This window comes from Fukomys damarensis, unplaced genomic scaffold, assembly GCF_012274545.1.
Source record: "Fukomys damarensis isolate Sample0158 unplaced genomic scaffold, DMR_v1.0_HiC HiC_scaffold_24, whole genome shotgun sequence".
In the NCBI taxonomy this organism is placed as follows: Eukaryota; Metazoa; Chordata; class Mammalia; order Rodentia; family Bathyergidae; genus Fukomys; species Fukomys damarensis.
In genome coordinates, this window is record NW_022900936.1 from 5,104,690 (window position 1) to 5,131,240 (window position 26,551).

The following is a 26,551-nucleotide window of genomic DNA, read 5'->3' on the forward strand; positions in this document are numbered from 1 at the left end:
GATTGAACCCAGTGGGCCTTCAGAATGAGCTACGTTGTCACCCACCTTCACCTTTTTATTCTATTTTGAGACAGGCCTCGCTAAGTTGCCAAGTTGTCCAGGCTGGGCTTGAACCTGGGATCCTCCTGCCTCAGCCTTCCAGAGGGCTGGGATGACACGTGCGCCACCAGGCCCTATGGCGAGCCATCATGGTGAGCCTTGACACAGGCCTAGCCATGATTGAACTTTGCGTCACCTGGCTGGCACGGAGGTGCTCTCGCCCATAGCCACCGGCGAGTTCAGCTAGTAGCAGATGTAACCCATAATGGTCGTTATTGTTTCCCTCTGGAATGTGTGGGCGGTACTCTCGCTCCCGTGTAGCCCTCGCTCCCATGCAGCTGGAGAGTATAAAAGGAAGAGGTTCTGTACTAAAGCAAGCAACATAAGAAGAAAGGTGCCTCCCGTCTCTCTGTCCTCATCCTTTCAGGTTTAGGACCTGCTGGCAGGATCCTGACGTCTCGGCTTGCGACAAGGCCCGACTTTGTGGTAAGTATGCGAAACTCCCCACCAGTCCTAACATCCGTGGTGCCCCACTTTCTGGATCCATTTAAATGATATTTTCAGCTGCCTCTAACGAGCCAGAGATAGAAAACACATGTGTGTTGTCAGCTGCAGAGGCTGCTTTCCCTCCTGCACCCACGTCCCTACCTCGGGTGTCACACTGGGGCCTTTCTGACCAGCTCCGGGCTGCGGCTGTTGCCGTATGATCACGGCACCCTGAAGCTTCACCGGGGCTGCTGATGGTGCAGAGCACATCCGTGGGGAGGGAGGAGAGGAGAGGGACGGGCCGTGCCTCACCTAGCACAGCTGTCACGGGAGGACCGAGGGACAGCACTGGGCAGCGGGTGTGGGGGATGGAGCACAAGCCCCCCAGGTCCAACGTCTGCAGAGCCAGGATCGGAGGCACACGGGGAAGGAGTCTGTGCTGTGTGTGGCTGTGGCCCTGCCACTGGGATGGGCGAAGGGAGGCCAGGACCAGGGCATATGGAGGCCAGGCGCTGGGGCAGGGCGACAACCACGTTCCTGGAGAGCAGGAAGACTGTCCAACGTGGGACCGCGCCCCTCCGAGTTCCTGGGGACGATTTGTGCAGTCTCTTCCCATCCACAAAGTTGCGTCTCGTTCCCAGGAGTTCCATGGAAAAACCTGGTTTAAATAAACACCAAGTCTTCCCCGGCTACTGATGGGTGTGTCCAAAGCTTCCAAGGACCCGCACCTGTTGGCATCTCGATTTTGGCCCACTCTTCCCCAGGTCAGATTTCTGACCCCCGCAGCTGTAAGATAAAAAGTGTGTGTTGTTTTGAGCCATTAGGGGTGCGTCGGTGTGTTACCATGGTAACAAGAACCCAACCATCCGGTAAGGAGAGACGGGTTTCCCCACCAGGATCCCACGCTAACCAGAGGTGACCGGATAGAGCTGCCAGCAGGGGCCACAGTCTCGGGGAGTCTTATTTGTCGGAGGCACACAGAATAGGGGAGTAGGGGTCGGGCGTGGGTGCAGAGTCTCTCTTGATTTCTGGGCGAGGCTAGGAAGAGCCGGAAGGAAGGCTGCGGCTTTCTCGCCACGCTGCGGAGAGTCTGTGTTGGCACGAAAGGGGCCGTCGGGGAAGGGAAGAGGGGTGCAATCATCCGACCGCTGCCGGCAGCTCCACGCAGCCAAGAGCTGTGGCGAGGGAAGGGGTTTTCTTTCCTCCCCGGGCCTTGCGTCTGTGCTGAGGGGCTCAGGAAGCTGCAGGATCCCCTGCCCTCCTTGTGCTGGCGGCTGTGTGAGCAGCGTTTCCTCTCTCCACCCCCTTTCTAGCATTTTTTCCCTCTCCCACTTGCTTCTTCCTCTTGGTTTTCCATTAAACTTTGGGACTTGGTGAAGAGCGGAAAAAAAAAAAAGAAAAGAAAAGGTTGATGAGATTTCCGGGTGGGCAACCTAGGAACTTCATGAGGCCCTATTTCAAAACGCAAAATACAAAGCGGCCGCAGGCCCCGGGTTTAATTCTGAGTAACACACATGCACGCACTCACATGATGCGAGTTTCTAAATGGAGAATATGGAAAAAGGGGGGGGGGAAGCCCAACAGGCATCTAAAAAAGGAGGAAAGAGAGAAAGAAAAGAGTTAAAAATGAGACTGGGCACTATCTCCAGGGACGGATGGGAAGTGAAGGGGGAAAGCCGCGGCCCCCACGCTCAGCGTCCCATCTCCCACGGCCCTGCAGCGAGGGTGGACGGGTGGAAACCGCGGGGCAGGAAGGGGCAGGAAGGGCGGGTGCCCCCACGCACCCGGGATGGCCCAAAAGGGACACGCGCGGCCCAAACACGCCGGAGGGATGGATCCCATCTTCTGTCTCCTAGTAGATACCTGCTCGCACAGCTCTATCTCGTTAAGAGAACAAATGGCTTTAGGAATCAGGCACATCCTCGTAATTTTGTTGGCGTGGAGGGCGGAGCCTCGGAGCGCGGCCCGTTTTCTGGCACAGTGCGGCACCCTGGTGCTGTTTCGCTCGCCCCACATTTGAGCTCTGACATTTCCCACCCGACGCCACGTACAGGTGATCCTGGCGGTCGAAGGAGAGCGAGAAGCTCTGTGCGCTCATCTGTCTGGGAAAAATGCAGACCGTTTTGTCTCGGCACCCAACATTATGGAACGTGTAGGTATTTGCTCGGGGGCTTTGCGGATCGTTCAGGAAGCCGTGCGGTGTTCTGAGGTTGGAGCGTGGCCTGCGCTCCTGAGTGGACGAACTGTGTCCACGCAGAGACACCAGCGTGCGCCCAGGATCTCCAGGCTGCTCCCCGCTTGTTCTTGAGGCCTTTTACCTGCAGCTGCCACTTATCATTTTGCTTCACTAGTTTTGTATTTACTGTCATGTGTCATCATAACACGGTAATGACAGCCAATAATTTGTAGGTGACGGCAGATGGTGAACACCCAAACCGGTGCCAAAAAAGAGATGAGTGTATAGATCATATCACAATATTTTCCCTCCTCAAAATTGCTTCCTTTTTCTCTCACAGTTTGATGCACGTGTGTGCATGTGGGGTGTGTGTGTCTTGGAACCGTGAGCCTTTGAAGCAATTTCTTCCCCCAGGAAGTTTCTGTGATGCTCCATGACAACTGGTGGAAACGCACTAAGATGTTTTCTAAAAAAAAACAAAAAATCAAAGCAACAGCAGTAATAAAATCACTGGAAGCCAGGGCCGAGAGCAGCCAGGGAAGTGACAATGTTTCTGAGGAGCAGCGCAGTCATTTCTGAGTCCCCATCACGTTAGAAACCCTCACTGTCGGGTTCCCTGTGATGAGAACGCTCTTCGGGGCCTAGTAGCCCCTGGTAAGAGTTTCTTGGGAAAACAAGTATCGTTTCCGGTTTCCCTCGGGCACCGGAAGATGGAACATTTTTCCTGCCCCCGAGAGTGTCCCCCTTGCCAGATTCCCTTGCCTGAGGGTTTGGAGCAGCCGACATCAAGGCGACCAATGGCCCAGGGCCCCACAAATAATTGGAAATTCTGGGAAATTTCTCTTGGGTTGGCAGAACGGTGGTTGCTATCATTTCCCAAAGAAGTGAATACTTGGAGGTGGATGTGGTCCCCACCATGGACTCCAGGATTTGCTGACCGTCGCCCACCTGGAGTAGGTGCTGGGAATGTTGGGCCATCTCTCCCTGCAGGGGGCTGAGCTCCCCTTCTAAGGCCTGTCCTTGAGAACGTGGGTCTGCCACACTCGGGACGTCCACTCCTGCCGCACTGGGGTGCCGTCCCGTGAGGGCTTCCGGGGGCGCCCACTCCGATCGCCACCTGGAGAGCACAGCCCCTCCTTGGGGAGATGATGACCCTGCTGGGTCTTCGGCTCCTGTAGCTCAGAGTTTGTGGCTCCTTGTGTGAGTTAACCGTGCCCATGGACCAGGCTTCGGAGAGACATCGCCTAGCCTGGCCTAGCATCCCGGGTGTCTGCAGATGGGGGCGGAATAGCGTCCTTCCCTTTCCTCCTCAAGTGCGTGGGCTCTTTTCCTGTGCTGTGATCACCCAGCTCCACCTCCACCACCCTCAAGCCCCGTGACATAGTCACATGTTCCAGGTCTCCCACCTGATTTCCTGAGTCCCAAAGCCCTTAAGAGAAATCCTCTCATTCAGTGCCTCCATTCCTCTAAGGTTTTACTTATTTATTTTATTTTATTTTATGTGTGTGTGTGTGTGTGTGTGATCCTCAAGGAAATAAGGAACTGAGTCATCAGTTAAGCTCCATACTTGCAGAGAGGTTAGACACGTTGTAGTGCACCTGATCTGAGAGTGCCTGGGCTCTGCTCTGCAGGTTGGCAAACTTTCGCCATAAAGAGTAGTGCAACAGATATTTTAGGCTTTGGGGCCATCTGAGTAATTACTCAGCTCTGCCTTTAAAGCCTGAGATTAGCTACAGGCAATGTGTAAACCAACAGATGTGGCTGTGTTTCAATAAAACTTTATTTACACGAACAGGCGGTGGGCCAGATTTGGCCTACAGGCTTCAGTTTGCTAATTCTTGATTCAGGGAAGTGCTGGCCTGGTGTTGTGGGGAGGGACTATGTAGACATGGTGAAAACTTGAACCAGTGGACTGTAGGCAGCAGAGATGAGCCTCCTTAGCCTGGTTGATGCATCTAAGTGGTAGAAGGCCTCTGGAGTGAAACTGAGGTTCAGTGGAGGAAGGTATTAGCTCTTGCCTAAGGGTCTCCAGCTTCCACCCTGCCCTTCAGACTTCGAATGGCAGATCCACTGGAGTATGCACCAGGTCCTCGAAATCTCCCTCTCTCCCCCTGTCTGTCTCTATCTAATCTTGACACACATGTATCATTTTAGCATACATTTTATATATAAATTTAATATATTTATAAGATCACATATTTATGAGGTGAGATTGGAAAATACAGTGAATGTTTAAAAATGTATCATAGCAAAAGACTCATTGCCTTGAACCCCCCTTAGCACTTGCGCTCGCTTCATACACATCCATCCCTTGTTCTGGCCACTTCCTGCAGCAGCTCTGGAGTCCGCTTTCTTAAGTGTCTTTAGCGGCTGCCTCAGGGTCCTGAGTTGATTCAAAATGTTGACCTTTCGTGGTCATTCTGACTTCGAGGAAGCGTCAGAAGTCACACGGTGTCAGAGCTGGTGACTAAGGTGGGTGAGGACGCAGCGTCGTGTCTCACGAGCTGCCTTTCCGCTGGGTGGCGCTCGCCGGCACTCACCCTATTTTTCATCACATCTCATAAAGACACTCAGGAAAGAGGACTCCAGAGCTGCCACAGAAAGCGGCATGAACAATGGGATACGTGCGTTCTAAGCAAGGAGGAATACAGCGGTACCTCAGCTCACAAACTTAATTCACTCCACGATTCTGGAAAAGATGGCCATGTTCGTGTTCATGTAGGAAAGATGGCCATGGTTGTGTTTGTCACCCAGTGCAGAGTTCACAAACGAAACCAAAATTTTGGCAAATGCTTCTGCTTGTGAACCAAATCGTTCCCGAACAAGAGTTTGTGAACCAAGGTACCACTGTATTTTGAGGGGGATTAATGGCAATGTGTCTTTTGCTGTAATAAAGTTTTCAGAATTAAACATTCGCTGTACATTTTGATAACCCCTTGTAGTGTGTGTGTGTGTGTGTGTGTGCGCATCACAGGTTCTATTTTGCTGGGAGACTTCTGGCTGATGCACATGTTAAGGGTATTTCACTGATTGTGCAAAAGTGTACTGGCCTGTTTTCCATTGTGACTATAGAAAAAACAGTTGGTCTTTAACAGAGAAGGTGGATCTGCTCTTGGTTCTTCTGCCTCCGCCTGACCCAGCAGATGTGGAGACTCAGTTAACCCAGGCCCTGGGGAAGTGGGTTCATTCCTGTCCCCGGTGTCGCCCAGGCAGCTTTGGCAGGGGCAGTCATCCTTCCCGGCTGTGAATCAAGAGACCCAAAGGCTTCACAGAGGCTCGCCTAACCCCAAGTCGGCAGGCGCATTCTTTGCCCCTTGTCATCCATGCCCGGCTGGCTGGGGGGAAAATCCACTGGTGTGTTGAGGGTGTTATTCACCCTTGCTGACGGGACAGTCATCGTGTGGGGATGGTGGAGCTGCTCCGGGGAAGTGACTTCATACACTCAGAAGAAAGTGGTGAGCCACGTTGAGTCTGCGCCTCATTGCCCTGCTGGCTCTGGGGTGACAAGCCAGGCAGGGCAGTGTTGGGGGCTGGGGAGAGGGGTCTCCTCACAGAGAGCAGCCCTGCACAGCAGCCTCAACCCCAGCTCATCGGAGCTCAGCCATCTCGAATTTCCCTAATGGAATCCACTGGGCATGTGGCTGATGGCCCAGTGGTTACCGAGGCAGCAGTGGGTAGGGCAGTGGCATGGTGCAGAGGGCTTGGGAGAGGAGAAGAGCCTCCGAGGCTGCCATCTTGGTCAAGTCCACTGGGGGATGGAGGAAGTTCAGGAGGCCTGGGCAGGGCCTTGGTCACCGTGAGAAGGAAGACTCATGAATTTCGGTTGCTGTTTCAAGGCATAGAGCTTCCAGCTAGGAGTGGAAGGGAGGATTAGTGCACATAATGGGATCCTAGCCATGAGTTAGCTCCACAGGGCCACATGGGCTTTGCGGGGTCAGCAATGGCAGCACTGGCATCTAGTGTACAGGGGGCTGACTCGGTGGGCTCTGCTCTCGGTCCTCAAGGGCTGTGGGAATGAGAGGAAGGAGGGAAGGAGTAGCACTGTGCAAAGGGTCACCCTCAAACTCCTGAGAATTAAGGAGGCCCACTCTTCATTCCCGCTGCTGAACCTCTTCCTAGGGTGCCAGATTCAGCCAATAAAAGCAGAGGATGCCTGAAAAAATGGTGCTGGGGCCACCGGATACCCAGGCTGAAGAATGAATTTGGAGGGCCGGGGATTTAGCTCAGTGGTGTTGCCGTCTGCCTCGTAAGCACAAGGTCCTGAGTTCGATCCCCAGTAACCCTCAAAAGAATTCGTGACTATTGGCTATGCGAAGCCTTCTTGCATATGACAAGGGAAGTACAGGCAACAGCAGCAAAATGTAGTCAAACTGGATTTCATAGTCGTAAAAAAGTGTTGTGTGTCACAGGTCTGGCATGTACAAGGTCCTGGGTTCTATCTCTAGCACTCGAAAAAGACTATCAGAAAGTGAAAAGACAACCTATAGAAGGGGGGAAACTTGTAAGTCATATGTTTGAGAAAGGCCTAGGGTCCAGAATGAGTAAAAAGAACTCTCACAAGTCAATAATAAAAATCTAATGAAATACAGCTAAAGGACCCGAATAGCTATTTCTTCAAAGGAGATACACAGATGATGAATAAATATAAGAAAGGCTAGTCATTACCCACTAGGAAAATGTAAATGAAAACTATAATGAGATAATATCTCATATCTCTAGGCTGGCTGTCATTAAAAACAAACAAGCAAAGAGAAATCAGAAGTACAAGGAAGATGTGAAGAAATGGAAACACTTGTACATTACTGGCAAGAATTTTAAAAAATAGTACAGCTGCTGTGAGAAAGATGTTGACCATCTCTCCCGGCGTTAAACATCGAGTTAGCATAGGACTGGCTGTTCTCCCAGGCATATATCCAAACGGAAACGTGTACACAATCTTGTACACAACGATTTACAGCAGCACTATTCAGAGTAGCCAGAAAATGGAAACAACACTAACTGGACGTGGTGTCTCCCGCCTGGAATCCCAGCACTCTGGGAGGCTGGGGCAGGAGGATCGCAAGCTCAAGCCCAGGCCAGGGAGTTTAGTGACTTAGTAACACCTGTCTCAAGAAAAAAAAGAGAGAGAGAGAGAGAGAGAGAGAGAGAAAAGAAGATACTCAAAACTGCATCAGTTTGATAAAACAAGCTATCTCCATACGATGGAATGTTACTTGATGATAAAAAGGAATGAAATATTGATACCAATTGTAACATAGATGAACCTTAAAAATTACAGTAAATCAAAGACCACACGTTTTGTGCTTCTGACTTAGGCAAAATGCCCAGAATAGGCAAATCTATAGTGTCAGAAAGCAGATTAGTGGAAGTGGGGCTGAGGAGAGGCTGGATTTAGGGAAGGAAAAGCAGCTAATGAGCACGGGGTTCCTTCTGGGGTGATGACAAGGTCCTAAAGTTGTGATGATGATTGCACAGCTTGGTGACCGTACTAAATAAAAACCACTGGACCCTGTACTTTAAATGGGTAAATTATATAGTATATAAATGGTTACTCAATAAAGCTGTCGGGAATATATGCTGCCTAGTTAAATCTGAACGTCAGAAAGCCAACAATTGATTTTTAAATATAGGTATATCTCTTGCACTATTGGGGACATACTATACTCAAATTTATTTAAATTTTAACTGGGTTATCTGACATTCAAATTTAACAAGGCGTCCTGCATTTTGTTAGCAAGTGTGTGTGTGAGGACAGTCATTCATAAGAGAATAACTTTTATTTATTTGGTGCTGGAGACTGAACCCAGGGCCTTCACACTGAGCTACATCCCAGCCCTTTTTCCCATGTTTTTTGATTTTGCTAAGTTGCCTAGGCTGAGGTTGAACTTCCCATCTTCCTGCCTCCGCCTCCTGGAGTGCTGGGACTATAGGCTTGTACCACCATGTCAGTAAGGGTTACTTTAAAACTCATTCAAGTTGAGGTTCATTGTCTTTTGATCCCCCCAGGCTACCCAGAGTCGTAGGCAAAATCAGCCTGGATGTGCCATTCCCCAAGTGCCCAGCCTGGGTTATCTATGGTTACCTCCAGTCAGCTCATTGACCGTTGACCGTCCCCATGAGCCAGGAGGGCTCCCTAGTTGGTGGCTGGCTGTTTCCAGGCGGATTCTGTTTCCCTGGGAGCCGCCCGGTGGTGCCCTAGACGAGCTCTCCTTCCATAACCGCCCTGACTGAAATCAGGGCAGGTCCCGCACCTTCTGGTTACTTTCAGATCATCGTTCTCTGGGTACCTGATTCCCCTCAGAGTCTCAAGTCAGCAATTGGTGTGTCCAGCCCAGGCAGGGGACTCTGTAAAATCCTCACTTAGTGAGTCTGAGCTTCTCTGCTCCCCAGGGCTGGTACAGGTGCTCAGTCTGCCGTGGTACAGGAGGGTTGGTTTTTCCCTTTGGTTTGGTGGCTTCTTTTCCTCCATCTGCACCTCACATCCAGGGTGGAGGAAGGGCTGGGTAGGGTGCAAAAGGAGCTGGGCAGGTCTGCTTTTGGGGTTCCAATATGGCAATGGCCATGGTGGTGCTTTAACCACTCTTTCTCACACAGGCACAAACTCAGGGGGGATCCTGGGTTCCTCTTCCTAGCTTGGCTGTTTGCTTGCTGCAACAGTGTGTGAAACATGTGGCCACCCTGACACAAACTCAGGGTAGATGGGAGTTGGCCAGTAGGAGCAGCCTTGAACGCAGGCGCAGGACACGCGGTCCCTACAGGGCTGTCTTTGCAGTCTGGAGGACCAGACTTGCGCAGAGTGACACTTTCTCTGTATTCATAGCTGATTTCCATCACTGTCTCACTGTCTGAGCTCCATTTCCTGTCAGATTCTCACAGGAACTTGAGCGCTGCTGTGAACTACGAGTTTGAGGAATCTGGCATGAGGATTCCTTTGAATCATTCCCAAACACTCCCACCCCTGGTCCATGAAAATCATCTTTCATGAAACTGGCCCTTGGTGGCACAAATATTGGGGACCACTACTCTGGAGAATTGTTCCGGAACTTCCTCTGGCATAGTCACTTCCTCCACTGAGTAAGGGAGTGGAAGAACGGCATGAAGTCCCATTGCTGTTACTGAGATGGAAGGGGAAGATGTCCTGCATCGGCATCCTTAGGAACCCTCATGGGAACAGGGAGCCTCCAGGCAGGGGCCAGATGAGGCTCTATAAGGAATGCGTGGTCGCAGACAGCTCTCTGCCTGGCATGGAGTGGAATGCATGAGCCATCAGCAGCTGCTTCCTGGGTCCTCCTGCCTGGTAGACAGCACCAGCATCAGGCCTGTCTGTGAGTCCCAAGAGCCACACACAGGAAGGCACGAGGCCATGCCAAATCCCACCCGTGTATTTCACAATTCCCTCTGTGAGCATGGGAAACACAGAACAATGATTTCCAGTCTGCAGGGGAATAGAAAGTATTACAGGAAGATTATATCTTTCACCATAGGGAGCAAATCTTATTTTTCTCTTGTTCCTGCCTTTCGTTGATTTTCCAGCTCTGTGCTCTTTTGGGGACTGTGTTAAACCTACAGTGTTCTGAGCAAGGTCCAGATCTGTTGGGTAGCTGAGCCCAGCTGGTTACTGACCCATGCCCACAAAGCTAAATGGCAGAGGGTTCTTCCAAATGTATCTGTTCCCATCCTTCTGATGGTCACTGAAACGAAGAATCTGCTCAAGGAAAGGAGATGTAGGTCATGTGCCGGGGGGAGGAAACATCTGTATTTTCTACAACCAACAGGATCGAAAGAGAGCTGCAACTACACAGTGATTTGAAGAAGTGGAGATTTATCGTGTTAATTTGTGTTCTTGTTTTTGATTGTTTCTATTATCTGTTTTTCATAAATATGGAAGAAAAGAGTTTAATGAAAAAGTTTAGGATGCTGTGATTGAAAATATTAAAAATGTTAGCATGACTTTTCCCTCTAATTGATACAGTAAGGTAGCATAATAAGGGTGAAAGACCCTGTTTTGGATTGGATACATTTATCCCCGCAAATTCACTTACTGGAACCCTGAGTGTAGTTGTCTTTGGAGATGAGGGGAGGGGGTGCACTTTCTGTCACTGTGACAAAATGCCTGGCAAAGTCAACTTAAAGAAGGAAGGGTTCACTTTGGCTCACGGTTTTAGGAGGCTCAGTCCATGGTCAGCTGCCTCCATTGCATGTAGGTGAGGCAGGAGAATCATGGTGGAAGGGACCTGGCAGAGGACGGGACAGCTGCTCACTGCATGGCTGGTTGGAAGCAGACGGAGCTAGACAGAGCCAGAGAGGAAGGGGGAAGGGGCAAGATCCGTCCCCAAGAGCTTCCGTGACCCAGTCCTTCATCTTGGCCCCATCTCCTAGGTCTCCATTGCTCTCCAGTTATTACCATCAAACACTAAATCCACCAACGCATTAATCCGTGGATGAAGTGGGAGTCCTCATGATCTAATCACCTTCCAAAACCCCACTTCTGAACCCACGTGCCTCTTGGGGGACAGTTCAGATCCAAACCTCTAAAGAGGTAATTAAGGTCACACGAGAATATGAGCTTTGTGTCCCTAATCAATGAGTAGAATCCTCATATGAAGGCTACCATTGTGAGTATTCACGATAGCCAAGATGTGGAAACAATCTAAGTGTCTATCGATGGATATGGAAACTGTGGTGCATATATATATAGTGGAATATTATTCAACAAAAAAGATTTTGTTCTTGCCACAGCATGAATGAACCTGAAGATCACTATTTTTTTTTGTTGTTGTTGTTTTCTGGTACAGGGATCAAATATGGGTCCTTGTGCTTGTGAGGCAGGTGGCAGAACCACTGAGCTAAATCCCCTGCCCTGGAGATCACTATGTTAAGTACAATAAGCCAGACATAGAAAGAAAATTATGCACGGTTTACTTGTATGTGGAATATTTTTTAAAAATTAAAGTATATGGAAATAGAGAACAAAACAGTAGCAACCAGGAAGCGGGAGACGTGGAGAGGTGGAGATTAGAAGACAGAAAGCATTGGATGGGAAAGGTGTTCATTGAGAATAGGAACGTACAACATGGGAACTTTGGATGATAGCATTGTGCTGTATATAGGATTCATGCCAAGTAAATAGATTTTAGGTGTTCTTGTTATAAAAATATAAACAAAAAATAGCTCTATGAAATGATGGCTATGTTAATTGGCCTCGTTAGAGTAAACTTTTTGTTATCTGTTCATAGTCCATAAAATTATGTTGCATACCTTAAAGAGACACAGTGGAATTTATTTAAGAAGAGAACAAGAGATAGCAGTGTCTGCTTTTCTCTGTGGGACCAAAGAAAGAGCCTGTGAGGACACAGCAAGAAGGTGGCCATCTACGAGTCAGGGACAGAGCCGGCACCAGACACCAGCCCTCCTGACACTTGATCAGGGCACTTCAATGAAATTGCTTTGTACAAGCCCCTGGTTTTTAATTATTTTGTTACAGCAACCCAGACAGACTAAGTTCCACCAATAGTTTAGGGTCAAGGAAAGTGAGATTGAGCCTCGTCTGCTTGCCGAGTGGCATGTTTTGTAGGATTTATATATTTTGCTGGTAATGTTTCTGACAGGGACATGTGTCATTGGGATCGACTGGGAGAAGATCCTCTTCCAAACTCAACACATTTCTGTACTTACTTTGTGCACTGCAAGGCGCTGGCAAGAATCGTCTTGGGAAGAAACCAGTTTCCTCTCCTTTGAGGCCTCACAGGCAGGCAGTCCTTGCCCAGGAGTCAGACTTCCCAGGGAGGCTCCGGAAGCTCACGACAGAGTCCACCCCTTCCCCTCCTCCCAGCCAAGGGAAATTCATTTTTTATTCAAGGGGAGAAGCTTTTAAAAGGGCTGGAGTGTTTGCTTGCATGTTGTATGCACCTCTGTCCTAGACCCACACAACCTGCATTCACCTAGACCAGGGGTCCACCCCTAGCGCCTGCCCCCAGAGCAGCAGGTGACAGTGAAGGCGTAAAGCTTCACCTGTATTTACAAACGCTTCCCATGGGTCGGATCCCCACCTGCTGTCCTATCCAGGCCAGCATTAGATTCTCACAGGAGCACAAACCCCGCTGTGATGTGAGGGACCCTGGGTGTGCCCCTTTGAGTCGTCCTGAGCCCTCACTCCACCCCATTCATGGAAAAAGTACCTGCACAAAACTGGCCCCAGGTGCCGAAAAGGTTGGGGACCGCTGACCTAGATACCCAACAGGGGGACGAACTTTAGCAGAGGTGCCAAGAACGCGGCGACAAAGCCTACACTTCCATGTGGATGGCCTGTGGCTTTTGTGTGGCTGGGGTGGCGCGGGGCAGAAAGTCTGCCGAAACTTAAATTTATCAATGGCAGGTCTTGAAGCTGCTTCTGCAAAGCAGGGAGGACTGTCACTTGAGATTCTGAACAATGTTGGGCGGGGCGTCTGTTGAGCCTGGGCTTCCGTTTGTCTGGTAGCGGAGTCCACGCACACACGGCGCCATATTCCAAGGTCCTCATCCTCCACTCGACAGAGATAGGACTCATAGAGAGATTCCTGAGATTCCTTGGTGACTTTGCAGTTTGGGGTCCCAAGGAGGGGGGATGCTAAGCTGAGTTTCTATTAGTCTTTTACGCTGCAGTTTAAATAGTGCAGACTTTTGAGACATCAAAACCTTTGCACACCAGTAACCCCACTTTGAAGCTAAGGATAAATTCCATTCCTTCCCTTCCTGGTGAGGACAGGGCCCTGCTCTGGATTCTGCCTGTCCTCTCAGAGGTGGAGCCTTTTGTTAGTGCTAGAGCAGCAGGCTCATCCACATTCCTGAGGAGGCAGGTTGGTTGGGCAGTGTCCTGACCCCATGGCCTCTGAGGATGCCAAATTCACCGTGTCATGTTCACGTCCATGGGCTTCCCAGCCCCCGCTCCAGTTGACACACTTCATGGGGAATTAAATTGGGCGTGGAAAGGGTGAGCAGTAGGAAGATGGCCCAAGGGATCAAAAACATTCATCAGCCGCTGAAGGGAACCGCCTAGTCATTGAAAAAGCTTTGGTCTTGGGCAGACTGCAGACAGCCTGGCCTATAGCCCTTCTGAAAGTCTGGTAATGCTGCTCATCCTGTGAAAATACGAGGGCTAGGAAGGACCTAAGAGGCACCTGGCGTTCCGTGGGAAGTGACTGAAACTCCACTCAAAGGTCCCCACTGGAAAGCTAGCCCAGGAAAATAAAATTTTTTTTTTTTTGGAAGAGTAGATTCCTTCTGGAATTGAGACCTAATGCCAAAAGATAGAATCTCAGATGTCAGGATCCTGAATGTTGAAATCCCAAAAGATCAAAGTCCTTCAAGTCTAAGGTCTCACATATTCAATTAATTCTGGAAAAAAAAAATCCTTAAGTAAGTTATTTACTTACATTTTAAGAGGGGGTTTATTTGAGAAATATAAAACATGACAAGAGTTCATAGGCCACGTCGTACAATAAAATAGCAATAACAACACATGTATCGTTTCAGTGTGAGCACTCAGCTGGGCTAATGAGTCACGTGAGTGTAAGAGCTATGAGCAGATGAATCATATTCACAAAAAATGAGGTCAAGAAGTGCAATGTATAGATGTTTGTCACTGTAGTTGGTGACCCAGATTTGTAACTAGTCATGATGATGCCAAGGAGGACACCCAAGGTCGCTTGAGATTGATCAAAACCGCCACGGCTCAGTAACACCTAACACAGTCACCCAAAAATCCAAGGTCTTGAGAAGTTTTGCGTCCTAGAAATGCAGATGCACGATTGGGACGTCTTCACGTACTGAGGATACGGCAACATTTTTCAGGACCTGCGCAGTGCCTACAGTAAGTGAAGCCAGCTTTTGTGGAGTCGGATTTGCAGAGATGTACATCTGGTGAATGAAAGCCAGCTCTGCAAAAGCCCTCATGCAATCTATACCTTTGGGGTTAGTAATGATGTAGTGATGAAGTACTTAGCATAGTGAAAGGTAAAAAGATAATGCTGACAATTTAAAACAGTGGGAAGAAAGCTTCAGAGAAAGTCCCACACCACAAACAAAATGAAATCAAAAAACAAAACGCTAATGATTTGAAATATGACAAAGTGTATTATGGGGTGGTTATGAGCGATTGTGCCTGTTCGCTTTCATGATTGTTAGCTGAATTTTTTTTTCTTTTTATTGAGTTTATTGATACAATCTAGGTATACAGTACATTTACATTCATCATTGGGATTCTGTACCTTTACATAATAGGTCTTGATTCTCATTTTTTCCCCTTGTCCCTGCCCTCCCTTCCCCCCTCCCCTCCCCATTTACACTTTATTTCCATTTTTTCAGTTTCTCATATTTTTTTCCACTCCCTTATTACCTTTCCCCCATCCTTCCCACTTTCCCTACACCTTTAGCCCTTTACTTCCTATTTCACATTATTAATCATATCATTAGGATCCTGTGTGCTACTATAGTTTTTCACACCAAAGAAACTATTCGGTATTTCAGTAAAAGAAATCTCTGTATGAACATTAAAAATAGGGAATCCTAAAATAAAACTAAAAAGGAAAGTAAAAGAGAAAAGGCAATGATGTAACATTAAAATAATCCTTAATTCTGGAGATGAAAATGGTCCCTGAACATATTTAAATTGCTTCTCGCTCTTGTAGTATTATCTTATGTTTTTTTTTCATTATTTAGAGAATACTTTATTAGTTTCTGTAATCAAACCCACGTAGATATGACCTTACATATTTAGTACGATGTGTTACCCCTGTACACATGGAAAAAAAAATTAACATTTCTAGACCAATATGGTTGTCCATTTCTGTACAATGCCAAGTTAACACAGTAAATTGGGATGACTTTTTCCAAAGTTGGCAGCACCGTTAAAGTTTCCCAAAATTCAATTTATATATATATATATATATATAAAGACTAATAATAGTATGTTATGCATCGATAGCAGCAACAGCTTTTCCAGGTTCTGCAGTCATCTGAACAAAATTATAGACATTCAGCACATTCCATTAAAAACAAAAAAAAAAAAAAAAAAAAACAAAGAAAAGAATAATATCCAGACAACAGCAAAGTTCTGTTGCTGTTGTGGTACCTGGCACCATTTTTTCTATTAGCCTCTTAATCATCATCTGGAAAGAGAACATTCTAGAGTAATATCATTAAATGTAGCTCTGATAAAGCACGGTCCCTACTATGTATCATAAAGCAGGTACTAGATATTTTACATTCATAGAGGTATGATACAGTACTGTCCTACATCAATAATACTAGATTCAGTTTTGGTTTGAAATTTACTTTGTCTGCAAATAAGATTGCTACCCCTGTTTTTTTCTGGGCTCCTGTCACATGGAGAATTGTTTTCTATCTTTTCACTTTCACTCTGTGGGCTTCTTTTTGCACTAGGTGTGTTTCTTGTATACAACATATTGTTGGATTTTGCTTCTTATTCCATTTTGCCAGTCTATTTCTCTTGATTGGTGAGTTGAGGCCATTGACATTGCTGGTTATAACTGATATGTACTGACTTATTATTGACATGTTATTGGCCTTTTGCTGACTCTTTTTACTTTTTCACCTTCTCCTTTTAATTTCTTGCCTTGCCTATTTGATTTGCTCTGTTGGGCCTCATGGTGTTGTTGCCTTCATTGTCTTTTTCTAGGATCTTGTTTAGAATTGCTTGTAGTGCTGGTTTGGTATTCATGTAGTTTCTCAGGTGTTCTTTGTCATGGAAGTGTCTTATTTCCCCATCCATTTTGAAAGAGAGTTTTGCTGGATACATCAGTCTAGGTTGGAGGTTGTTCTCTTTTAGTACTTGGAATATCTCATTCCAGGCTCTCCTTGCCCCAAGGGTTTGTGTTGAAAAGTCTGCTGTGATTCTGATGGGCTTCCTTTGTATGTGATTTGTTTCTTTTGTCTTACTGCTTGTAGAATTTTGTTCTTCTGTTGGGTTTCTGGGATCTTGATTATTAGATGTCTAGGTGTAGATTTTTTTTTATTGTAGCTAGTTGGGGTCCTATATGCCTCAAATTATCTTAATGTCAAATTCTCCCCCTCTGTTTGGGAAGTTTTCTGTCATTAATTCTGCAAACAGCTTTTTGAACTCATTTGTATTTTCTCCTGCTACTTCATGTATTCCTATCAGTCTTATGTTATTCTTCTTTGTATCATCTAGGAGTTGTTGGATTGATTTCTCATGATCTCTTACTGTTTTTAAGAGACCTCTCTTTTCATGGTCACTGATTGCAATCTTATCTTCTATATCTAAGAGTCTATCTTCGCATTCTTTTATTCTGTTGCGTACACTTTCAATAGAGTGTTTAATCTCCTGGATATCTGTTTGAATCTGTTTTATGGATTCCATTTCTTTCCTATGTTGGGTGTTTATTTTTTCCATTTCTTTCTTATGCTGGGCCTTCATGGCTTCTATCATGGTCCTGAGCTCATCTATTTTTTTGTCAGTTTCTGCTCTAGAGTCTCGAATCATGACTTCCATTTTGCTCACTATCTCTATGGTTATCTGGGAAATTATTTCTGTTTTGAATTTTTCTAGAGCCTGATTGATCTGTTTTGTTACTTCCTGTGCTTTGAGTTCAGGGTGTCCTGGTGGTTCACTATCAGCCTTTTCATCCTCATTTGCCCTACTGTTTGCCATTGGTGAATTGGAAGTCTGTCCTTGTGTCTTGCTTAAGTGTTTTCTCATTTTAATTTTTGTTGTCAGACTGTCCTTGGTTTAATCTCTGGATTATCACCCAAATCTTCCTGATATAGTTGCGCCCTGGCTTCTGTGTCTCTAACGACCCACAGACATTCTTATTTTCATAACATCAGAGAAAACAGCTCATCAAATCAACGGCAATGCTTTACCCCAACTGATACAATCAGCAACACATTAAGATCAAGCACAACTTTGACACTGACCACCGGTAGTAGTCACTAGTCTATCACCCTTAAATCATTTGAATTAAATTGAAATCAAGAAGCAGTCCAGAACATGTCTACAGTGAACAAAATTTCAATATAGTGTATTTACCATTTAATGGCTCAGACAGAACGAGGATGCAAGACCCCTGATCTCATTTAGCTGATGGCTGAACCCCATGACGCTGACTGACCTTGGGCTGCAAGGCCCAGATTGAGTTCCCCAACCTTCTGAATGGTGGAACTCCGCAACGTTCCATTACAGGTTTCCCATGCCCTTTCTTTAAAGATGTTCAAAGTTGGGAACTCAGAAAAATACCCTTGATGACCACCTCTGCCTCTGCAGAGTGGGTCCAAAGACTGGGACAGTCAGGAGGTCTGAGAGTGCAGGGGTGGGGGAGTTATGGGGGTTCAGGGGCGACCGTGCAGCTACCTTCCTGGCGCTTGAGCGATGGCGTCTGGGTTGGGAGCAGGCGTGGCTCTCCTTCCCACGGTGGATTGGGGCCCAGGCTGCCTCCCAGCACTTGAGCGATGGCTGATGCTGTTAGCTGAATTTTGAAGTCTTGCATGTCAATGGACAGGTGCTATTTTTCCTTTAGGGCAGGGTTCTCCTTAGAGAAGTTTTCACATTCATTTCTACAGAGTGTAGTTCTTTTGAGTTTGTAGTTTTGGGGATTTGGACTTTCAGGATTTCAATGTTCAGGATTTTAATCTTTCGGGTTTCTGATTTTCAGGATCTTAGGCTCTGGGGGCTTTTGATCTTTTGGGATTTCAATACTTGGGATTATGGTGTTCATGATTTTGTCTTTTGGGACTATGAGAGGCACTGATTCTTTCTTACTACATAAAGAGATTTGAAAAAGACCATGATCTAATGAACAGGTATCAGAAATCTTCCCAAGAAGGAAACCACCATGGGTTTTGGAAAACATCCTGAGATGATTTTGGGGTAGTAAAGCCTGAAAGAAGCTGTGTATGGTGAGGATTCCCACAGCTCATGAGGTGACTGCATTGCCAAAGACAGGAAGAGAAGGACGAGACAGGAGAGAGAGAAGAGAGATGTTGGGACAGAAACAGGAAGCCAGTGTTGGGTGCTTGGGGGCAGCAGGGCAGGAGCAGAAAGGGTTGCACAGAACAGAAATACCTGGCTCTGCTCTTCCTCTAAAGTTCTCTTCATCTCCCTCTGGCCACCAGACTTCGGCACAGCCGGTCACCTTGAAAGATGCTCAGTGTGGCTCAGCTTAGCAGGGGAGGCCTGCACGCCTCTTCATGAACACGTGTGTGCTGACCTGTGCAAACTCATTCATGCGCACACCTTTACAGATGCATGAGTACCCATATGTGCTGGTGCCTGGGAGTGCACGGGTCTCTGTGTCCAGTGCGGACATATACATGTGTTTGTGAGCACACGGGTATTTCTGTACAAGCCAGAGGAATGGGCTTCGCTTTCCAGCAGAATCTACACAGACTTGGAAGAGACAGCACACACTGTAGCACGTGTCCCTTGAGACCGGAAACCCAGGACCCATGAGAAGGAAGGGGACATGTCTGGTGCCATGGTGGCCTGGGTGGACTTGGGGATTGGCTTACTTCATCCAGATCCAAGGGGAAGGTGGAACTCAGCCCACATCCAGGTTTGACTTCAACAGTGGGGGTTGCTCACAGTGGATCTGCATTTGCCTCAGTTGGATTTAAGAAGCTCAGCTGGCATCAAAGCCTTTCAGGCAAAGGCTCAGCTCAAAAGATGGCCCGGATGTTAGCGGTTTCTGGAAGCACCGCTGGTGGTCTGGCTAGAGACTGGAGAGTTTCCTGGTGCGGAACGTGCTGCTCCCTGGTCCCCGGTGGGAGCCAGCCAATGAGTTTTCACCAGCCGTGTCTCAACACCTCCTGGAGGGTTTCCACTGCTGCACAGATGAGAATCTTACCCGATCGGCAAGATGGTGGATAGAGTGCGTAAGAGCTCACAGGGCAGCCGGCACGCACTGGTGTCGGCCTTTGAACACGTTTCAGATGCTCATCTGATGACACCATGCCTGCCACATTCGTACCACAAATTAATTTTTTTTGGAAACTATACACCAAAAAAATCCATTAAGAGTTTGCTCTTCGTCAGCCGCTGAAATTTTGAATTTACCTGCTACAGGGTTTGCCAGGGAAGCAGAACCTGTATCACATATGACATATGTGGTATACAAATTCAAAAACATATGCTGAAAGATTAAATTTTTAAAAATTATTGAATTAAACCATTTCCATTAATCCCCTTCAAAGTTCTCCGCCTTGCTTCCGACACACTCATCCCATCCTCCTCGCCACTCTCCGAAGCAGCTCTGGAGTCCTCTTTCCTGTGTGTCTTCAGTTGCCCTGTTGTGGCTGCTCCGATATCCTGAATGGATTCAGAATATTTAAATTCATTGTCATTTTGACTTTGGGCCCGAGCCAGATCACCAGGCCAGATCTGGGGGGCCCAGTGGGCGAGGACACAGCGCCGTGTTTTTATGAGCTGCCTCTCTGTTGGTGGCACTGGGCAGCAGCACTCGCTGAGATTTCGCTCGTATCTTGTGAGACACTCAGAAAGAGGACTCTGGAATTGCTTCGGAAAGCATCAAGAGCGATGAGGCAGAGTATGTGGAGGGGCCTCCACGGCGACGTGGCTTTTACTGGCCTACGTTTTAAAAAAGTAGGCATCCTCTGTGTATTTTGATGACACCGCATGACGTTGTCCAGTGTGCTCCTCAGATGAAGAGATTTGTACAAGAAATTGGCTCACAGAGCAGGGTCACGGAGGTGGAGAAATCTTAAGATCTGCAGCTGGTGAGCTGGAACTGAGGGCAGCAGTGGTGCAGGCCCAGTTCTCACGTGAAGCAGGGAAAGACAGACAGGCCAGGTGCAGACAAGCGGAGCCGAGTCCCTCCTCATAGCCGAGCTCAGCCTTTTAGTTCAGTTGTGGGCTTTAGCTGATGGCACGAGGCCCACATCTGCGAGGGGAACTTGCTCTCGAAGCCCAACAGTTCAAATGTTGGTTCGATCCCAAAACAATTTCATGGGCACCTTGTGAATAACGTTTTAACCGAACATCTGGACTCTGACCCATGACCCCAGCGAGTTGATGCAGGAAATGGGCCACTGTGGCTGCTGAGCCGGTCCCATGACCCACATTGGGTCTCTGACTGCAGCAGCTGCTGAGGAAACGCCTGGTTTCTACGTGTCAGCCACTGCACCGTTCATTTTGTAATTGAAAAACCCCGCCCCATCAGCCTGACTCTGGCTGGCCTCAAGGAAGGTGAAGGCACAACTTGCGCAGAAGAAAATGTAGGCTGGGGTGTTTGGCTTCAGGGGTGCAAAAGGACTTGGGTGCAAAACACGTGTTATTAGTAAAAAAGTCGATAAGTCCGTGTGGACTCCAGGGATAAAATTACAGAAAGAAGAGTGTCAGGTTGCAAGAAGCTACGTCCAGAAATTTACCGGAGAGGCAGCCGCCAAAGATACCCCCGTGCGTGAGGACTCGCCTCGGGCATGAAAGAGATGCCAGGCCAGCATCAGCTCTGGTCGGCAGAACCAGGAAGCATTCAGATGCAGAGCAAGGGTGGGTGAGTGGGTGCAGGAGGCCCCAGGCAGGCTTTGCGGGTCCGGGGGCGGGGAGACGGGTGCCCCACGGGGCAGCAAGGTGGTGGCACCCTGTCTGAGATGGACAGACCGCTTTCTTATCCATGATGGCACCGCCAGGCCAGGGTGCGGGTGCTTTCTCCTCAGAAGCACAGGGGCATGGGCAGGGTGATGCCGGGTGGGGGACACCGGACACACCTGCGTGTCTGTACCGGGGGCGGTGGACGGAGACGGGGAGGGGCGGTCCTTGTGAACGCGATTCAGCCGGCAGTGGGCCGGGCCAGTCCTTCTGGGCCCTGTATCTTTGGACTGTATGTGCTGCTCCTCCCTTTTAACGGGGATTTCCACCCTCGACCTTCACTGCGTGCTTCCCTTAAGGAAATTCGATTTCCTGGTGCTGGGACAAAAGTCCTGACAAACAAACGTCGAGGAGGAAGTGGCTTACTTGGCTCAGGGCTTTGGAGGTTTAGTCCACGGTCGGCCGGCTCCACGTAACCCGCGACCACATCCTCCACCTGGGCTCCACCCAACTATGAGCACTAGTGGGTTAATCCGCTGATGAGTACAGCACCCCAAAGGTCCAGCCGCCTCCAGGTGTTCTCCTGATGCAGACAGTTAAGATGCAGGCGTGGAGCGATTCACCCGAATGCCTTTTGCCATGTTTCCTTGGAGACCTTGCTCTGTTTAACTTAGGCGTGGGGTTGGTTACACGCCTCCTGTCCCCCTTCCTCCACCGCTCCTCCCCAGACACGCAGACCGGGCGTTGTGTGCTGGGGATGAGACCTGAAGAGAGAGCTACCGAGTAGGTCTCTGCCCCTGGCCTCTAGAACCTCCTCCTGTTGTGAAATGGGGATCAGCATGGCTGTTTCTTCACGGGCCAGCCGTCCCCCAAAGCTTTGGTTTGAAGACGCCTTAAAAAAAAATCTTATAAATCCTTGCAAACCCTAAAGAACCTCGGTTTTTGTGGGTTATGCTGAACCTATCATTTAAAAATTACATTATAAGGCAAAACTAAGCAATTAAGAACGTTTAATTCTCTGAAAAACAGTAGTAATAAAGTTAGGATGTGTTGACAAAATAACGTTTCTATTAACAAACCCTCCGTGCTGGTCTTTCCGGTAGGTGAGGCGATTTTCTGATTCCGGTAGTGGGCAGGGCTGGTCTAGGCACACTGCTCGTGAGCCCAGGGATGGGAAAGGGAGGCCCCAGGGCCTTAGCCTGGCAGATGGGGGCCAGGGAAACTCTGGGGTGGTGGGAGTCGATCCTCACTCGAGGGGTATTTGCATTTTTTGCATTTTTGTCAGTGCTCACCTCATTGACTGCAGGAAGCAGGCTCTGGTGGCCTCATTGATCTTTGGCTCTTTATTACTGAGCACGTTCAGGGGACAGGCACTTCGTCAGCTGCTTTTCATGCTGGAATTGATGTCTCCCTTGCAAGCTGCTGCCTCTTGATGTAATGGTGTTCAGGAAAAAGGCCAAAATGCCAGTGGAGGCTCGGGTGCTGGTGCCCTTGCACGGTCACCACAGCTGTAATGCTGGCCTCACCCGTGCCATTCATCGACCCTTGTCCATGAGGAGTAAGGCAGCTCTGTGGCTTTAGATGGCAGAAGCATTCTCAGAGAATGTTCTGGAAGAATTCAAGTGAGAAGAGAAAAATCTTCAGTGTCTGTGGAGTGAAAATGTTTCTGTGGCTACCTGGTGGAACGTCACTTTCCACCTCTGAGACTTGTTCTTCAAGGGTCTGTGTGCAATTTATTTATTCCTTTGATGCCTCTGTAGACATTGGTTTATAGTAGCACAATTAATAATAGCTAAGTCTCGAGAACAACTTTTATGCCCATCAAAAGAAGAATGGGTAGGGTTGGGGATTTAGCTCAGTGGTGCCGCTGCCTGACTCACAAGTGCAAGGCCCCGAGTTCGATCCCTGGTTAAAAAAAAAAAAGAATGGATAAAGAAAATGATTTTATACACAATGGAGTACTACTGTGCCACGAAAAGGATACATTGGAATCATTTGTAGGAAAATGGATGCACCTTGAGACAATCATACTAAGTGAAATAAATCAGATACACAAGCTTGAATATCACACGGTTCCTCTTATATGGGAAACTCAAAGTGTAAATACATTAAAGAACAAAATAGAAGATAGGTAACAGGAAACAGTGGAGATGTTTACGCCCGTGTACCGACGTGCCACGATGAATGTGCTAACTCGCTGCACACTGCAAACACGTACCAAAGATCAGGAGACGCAGATCTGGGAGATTTTGTAATCGCAGAATGTTGGTAACAACGACACTGTTGTCCCCCAGGACTTTAGTTATGTGCACGAAGGGGCTTCCGCAGAGGGGAACAGAACGGGGCTGGGCCCAAGCAGGGATGTGCTTTTCGCACAGCACAAGGCCAGATTCTCAGGAAGTACTGCTGAATAAAGAGGAGAGGTTGGTAGCGATCTACACGAAAACCGCAGTGACGGCTCTGTCGTCTGCTTGTATTTGTACGATCACCTTTGAAGAGGACAGAGCCATCCACAGGAAGTGGCAATGAACCGGTGGAGAGGGGGTGGGCCTGGCCAGGCTGGGGGCGGGAGGGGCCTTCTCACACCGCGCCTTCTCACCCTGTCCGAGGCCATGTGCCTGTGTCACCCACGCCGCACTCACTGCGGTTAGAGAACGGTGGAAAGCAGACGGCGTCCCGGGGACAGCAGCCCAAGTCCTTTGCACCAACGCCCCTCACTTTGCCAGACAGGAAGCCGCTTTCCAAGGCCTTCCCGCTGCTGTCTTAACTTCTTAGTTTTAAGGAACACCGGACAGTGACTGCACAGCCGTGACTTGCACGGGGCAGCACAGAGCGGGTCCTCTCCTTCTGGTGCGGACAAGCAAACCTCACCGATCTGAGTTTAGTTTCTTTGGCTTGGGTTTCTAGAGGCAGAACCTGGAGACCAAGTGTTCTGAGCCATTGGACGGAGATGGAATTTTAGTAGTTTTCTTTGGAGAGGTTTCATGTGTGGTGAGCATGCCTTTCATGTATTTGTATACTTTTTGATGTACTAGGGATTGAACTCAAGGCCTTTGCACTGAGCTGTAGCTACAGCCCTTTTTTATTTTTCATTTGATGCAGTGGCTAAACTGCCCAGGCCGGGCTTAAACTTGCAATCCTCCTGCCTCAGCCTCCAGAGTGCTGGGATTAGAGGTATGCGTCACCGCACTCAGCCATGAGCATCCCTCGAGAGAATATTTGAGTGTGGGACCCCAGGAACCCCTAGTTGAGTCCTCACCCCCAGAGAGAAGGTGCTGCTGACTTGGTTCTGCGAACTCGGGCCTGCACCTTGGGCTGTGCTGCTCTGAAGGAGCCGCAGGTTGACGAAGGCTGAAGGAAGCGGTGCCTCTGGAGGCACAGATATGCAACGGGGAAGGGTTTTGGAGACACCTAAAACTGAGAGGAAAGAAGAGGGTTGATCAAAGGCACGGTTTCAAAACGTTAAGAAACTGTACACTTCTTATACAGGCAGAGTGAAAACACGTGGGACTTTTAGTTTAATTCATGCGGTGACAGATTCCCGCGCGCTGTTCGGGTTCCTCCAACGGGACTGCTGACCCAGCAGCCGCGTGGCCTCTGCAAACTTGAGCTACCGCACGGGGGCGTCCTGGAGCGGCTGCCTCCATGTCGCGCTCCTCCAGGCCCCCGTCCTCAGAAGGGCCGGGTCCTGGGCCTCTGGCTGTGCTGTTCCTGACCCCAAGTTCTAAATGACTGTGGTTTGGTTTGTAACGGGCCATGAATTGTGTAGCTGTGCCTCGTTGTGTCCGGAATCACAATTCTCCCATGGCTTATTTTAAATTTTTATTAGTATGTATTTTCAGTACATAATGGTTGTATTCCTCACGGGGAGCTGGTACACGGTGATAACACATTTTAATTCTTATTTCCCCTCCTTCACCCCTCCCTCCATCTCTCAGTCTCGGCTTCCCTTTTGTTAAAGCTCTATGTCCTGTCTCCTACCATCCGACTTTTATTTTTCTCTTTAATTTATTTAGACTTTGGGTTTCTCATACATGAGAATTCAACGGGCATGTCTGATTTGTTTCACTAAAAATCATGGTTTCAAGGTGCATCCATTTTTTCTACAAATGACTCACACTGATCACTATAGTGGCACAAAATCGAACCTATCAGGTTGAATAAGTTTTAAACAGAAGTCCACTATTTTTGAATTTTTATTTCATTCCCCAAAACGCTCTGTAATTTTTTTTTTATGAAGGTGCAGGAGTAGTTCCATGAAAGAGCCCCAGTAATCGTATCAGAATCATGGTGACTTGGAAAGAGACGTTTGTCCTTCACAGAGGGTATGCAGGACAGCCAGAGAAGCAGGGCGGGGCCCAGGACAGGAGCCAAACGCGGATTAAACACCAAGGACTGCGCGTGGGTTCTGTGCTGGGCCTGACTGGAAGTAGGACCCGCAGTGCAGCCTGCAGCGTTCCCAGGAAAAGGATCCTTTTATTTTTCTTGGGATGCGTAAAGAGCTTACATTTCACAGAATATGTGGGCAAGCACTTACTCATTTGCCCCAGGGCAGTTTGTATTTTGAGTACGCAATCTTGCTTTCTACGGAAAGATTGGCCCTTGGTTTATCCAAAGACACCAACCCCTGATGTGTCTGTTGTAGCAGAAATACGCTGAAGGACCAGCAGGACGCTGCCTGGGCCAGGCCCAGGTTAGACTCTGGACTTCACTACGGTGGTTGGAGATATCTGTGCAGTTAAGTTTGGCTTCAACTCAAACTGTCAGTTACATTTTTTGTTTTCCAATGTATTTTTCTTTGTTTTGTTCCACGAAGCATTTTTGCTGGACCTGTCTGTACACGTGGGACGATGAATAACCTTCCTTCATCTATGCTGGCGATCCCAGTGCAGACAACCACAGTCTGGGTCTTGAATCGCTCATTCTCAGGGCATAGCCATGGGTATCCCAGGGCCAAACTGAGCGGGGACGTGGGGGATTGAGACCATTAATTTAAACACACAGAACACTATTGAGTGAGTGCTGTACAGCCTGGGGTAGATTGTATCGTGTTTTACTATGTATATGTGATTGGTTTAGATGGGACGCGTTCCCTGAAGACTCACGTATTGAGAACTTGATGTCCAGTGTCACACGGTTGGACTCAGGAAGCACGTTCAGGGGTCGGGCCTGAAGAGGTGACCGGGTCAGGAGGGCCCTGTCCTCATCAGTGGGGTCATCCAGTGGTGGATTTATCCATTACTGGGTTCTTCATCCGTGGGGTTCAGAGGTGAAAGGGCTGTTAGGCAGGG

At 48.2% G+C, this 26,551-nt stretch overlaps 1 long non-coding RNA gene across 2 annotated transcripts in view; it reads left to right on the forward strand.

Annotated features, from left to right (window-relative positions):
• The first annotated feature begins 431 nt into the window (after positions 1-431).
• Positions 432-26,551, forward strand: part of LOC104870778 — a 28,949-nt gene continuing 2,829 nt past the window's right edge. For both annotated transcript variants that reach the window (XR_782616.1, XR_782615.1), the window contains exon 1: positions 432-525. This is a non-coding gene — a long non-coding RNA (uncharacterized LOC104870778). The remainder of the gene's footprint in view (positions 526-26,551) is intronic.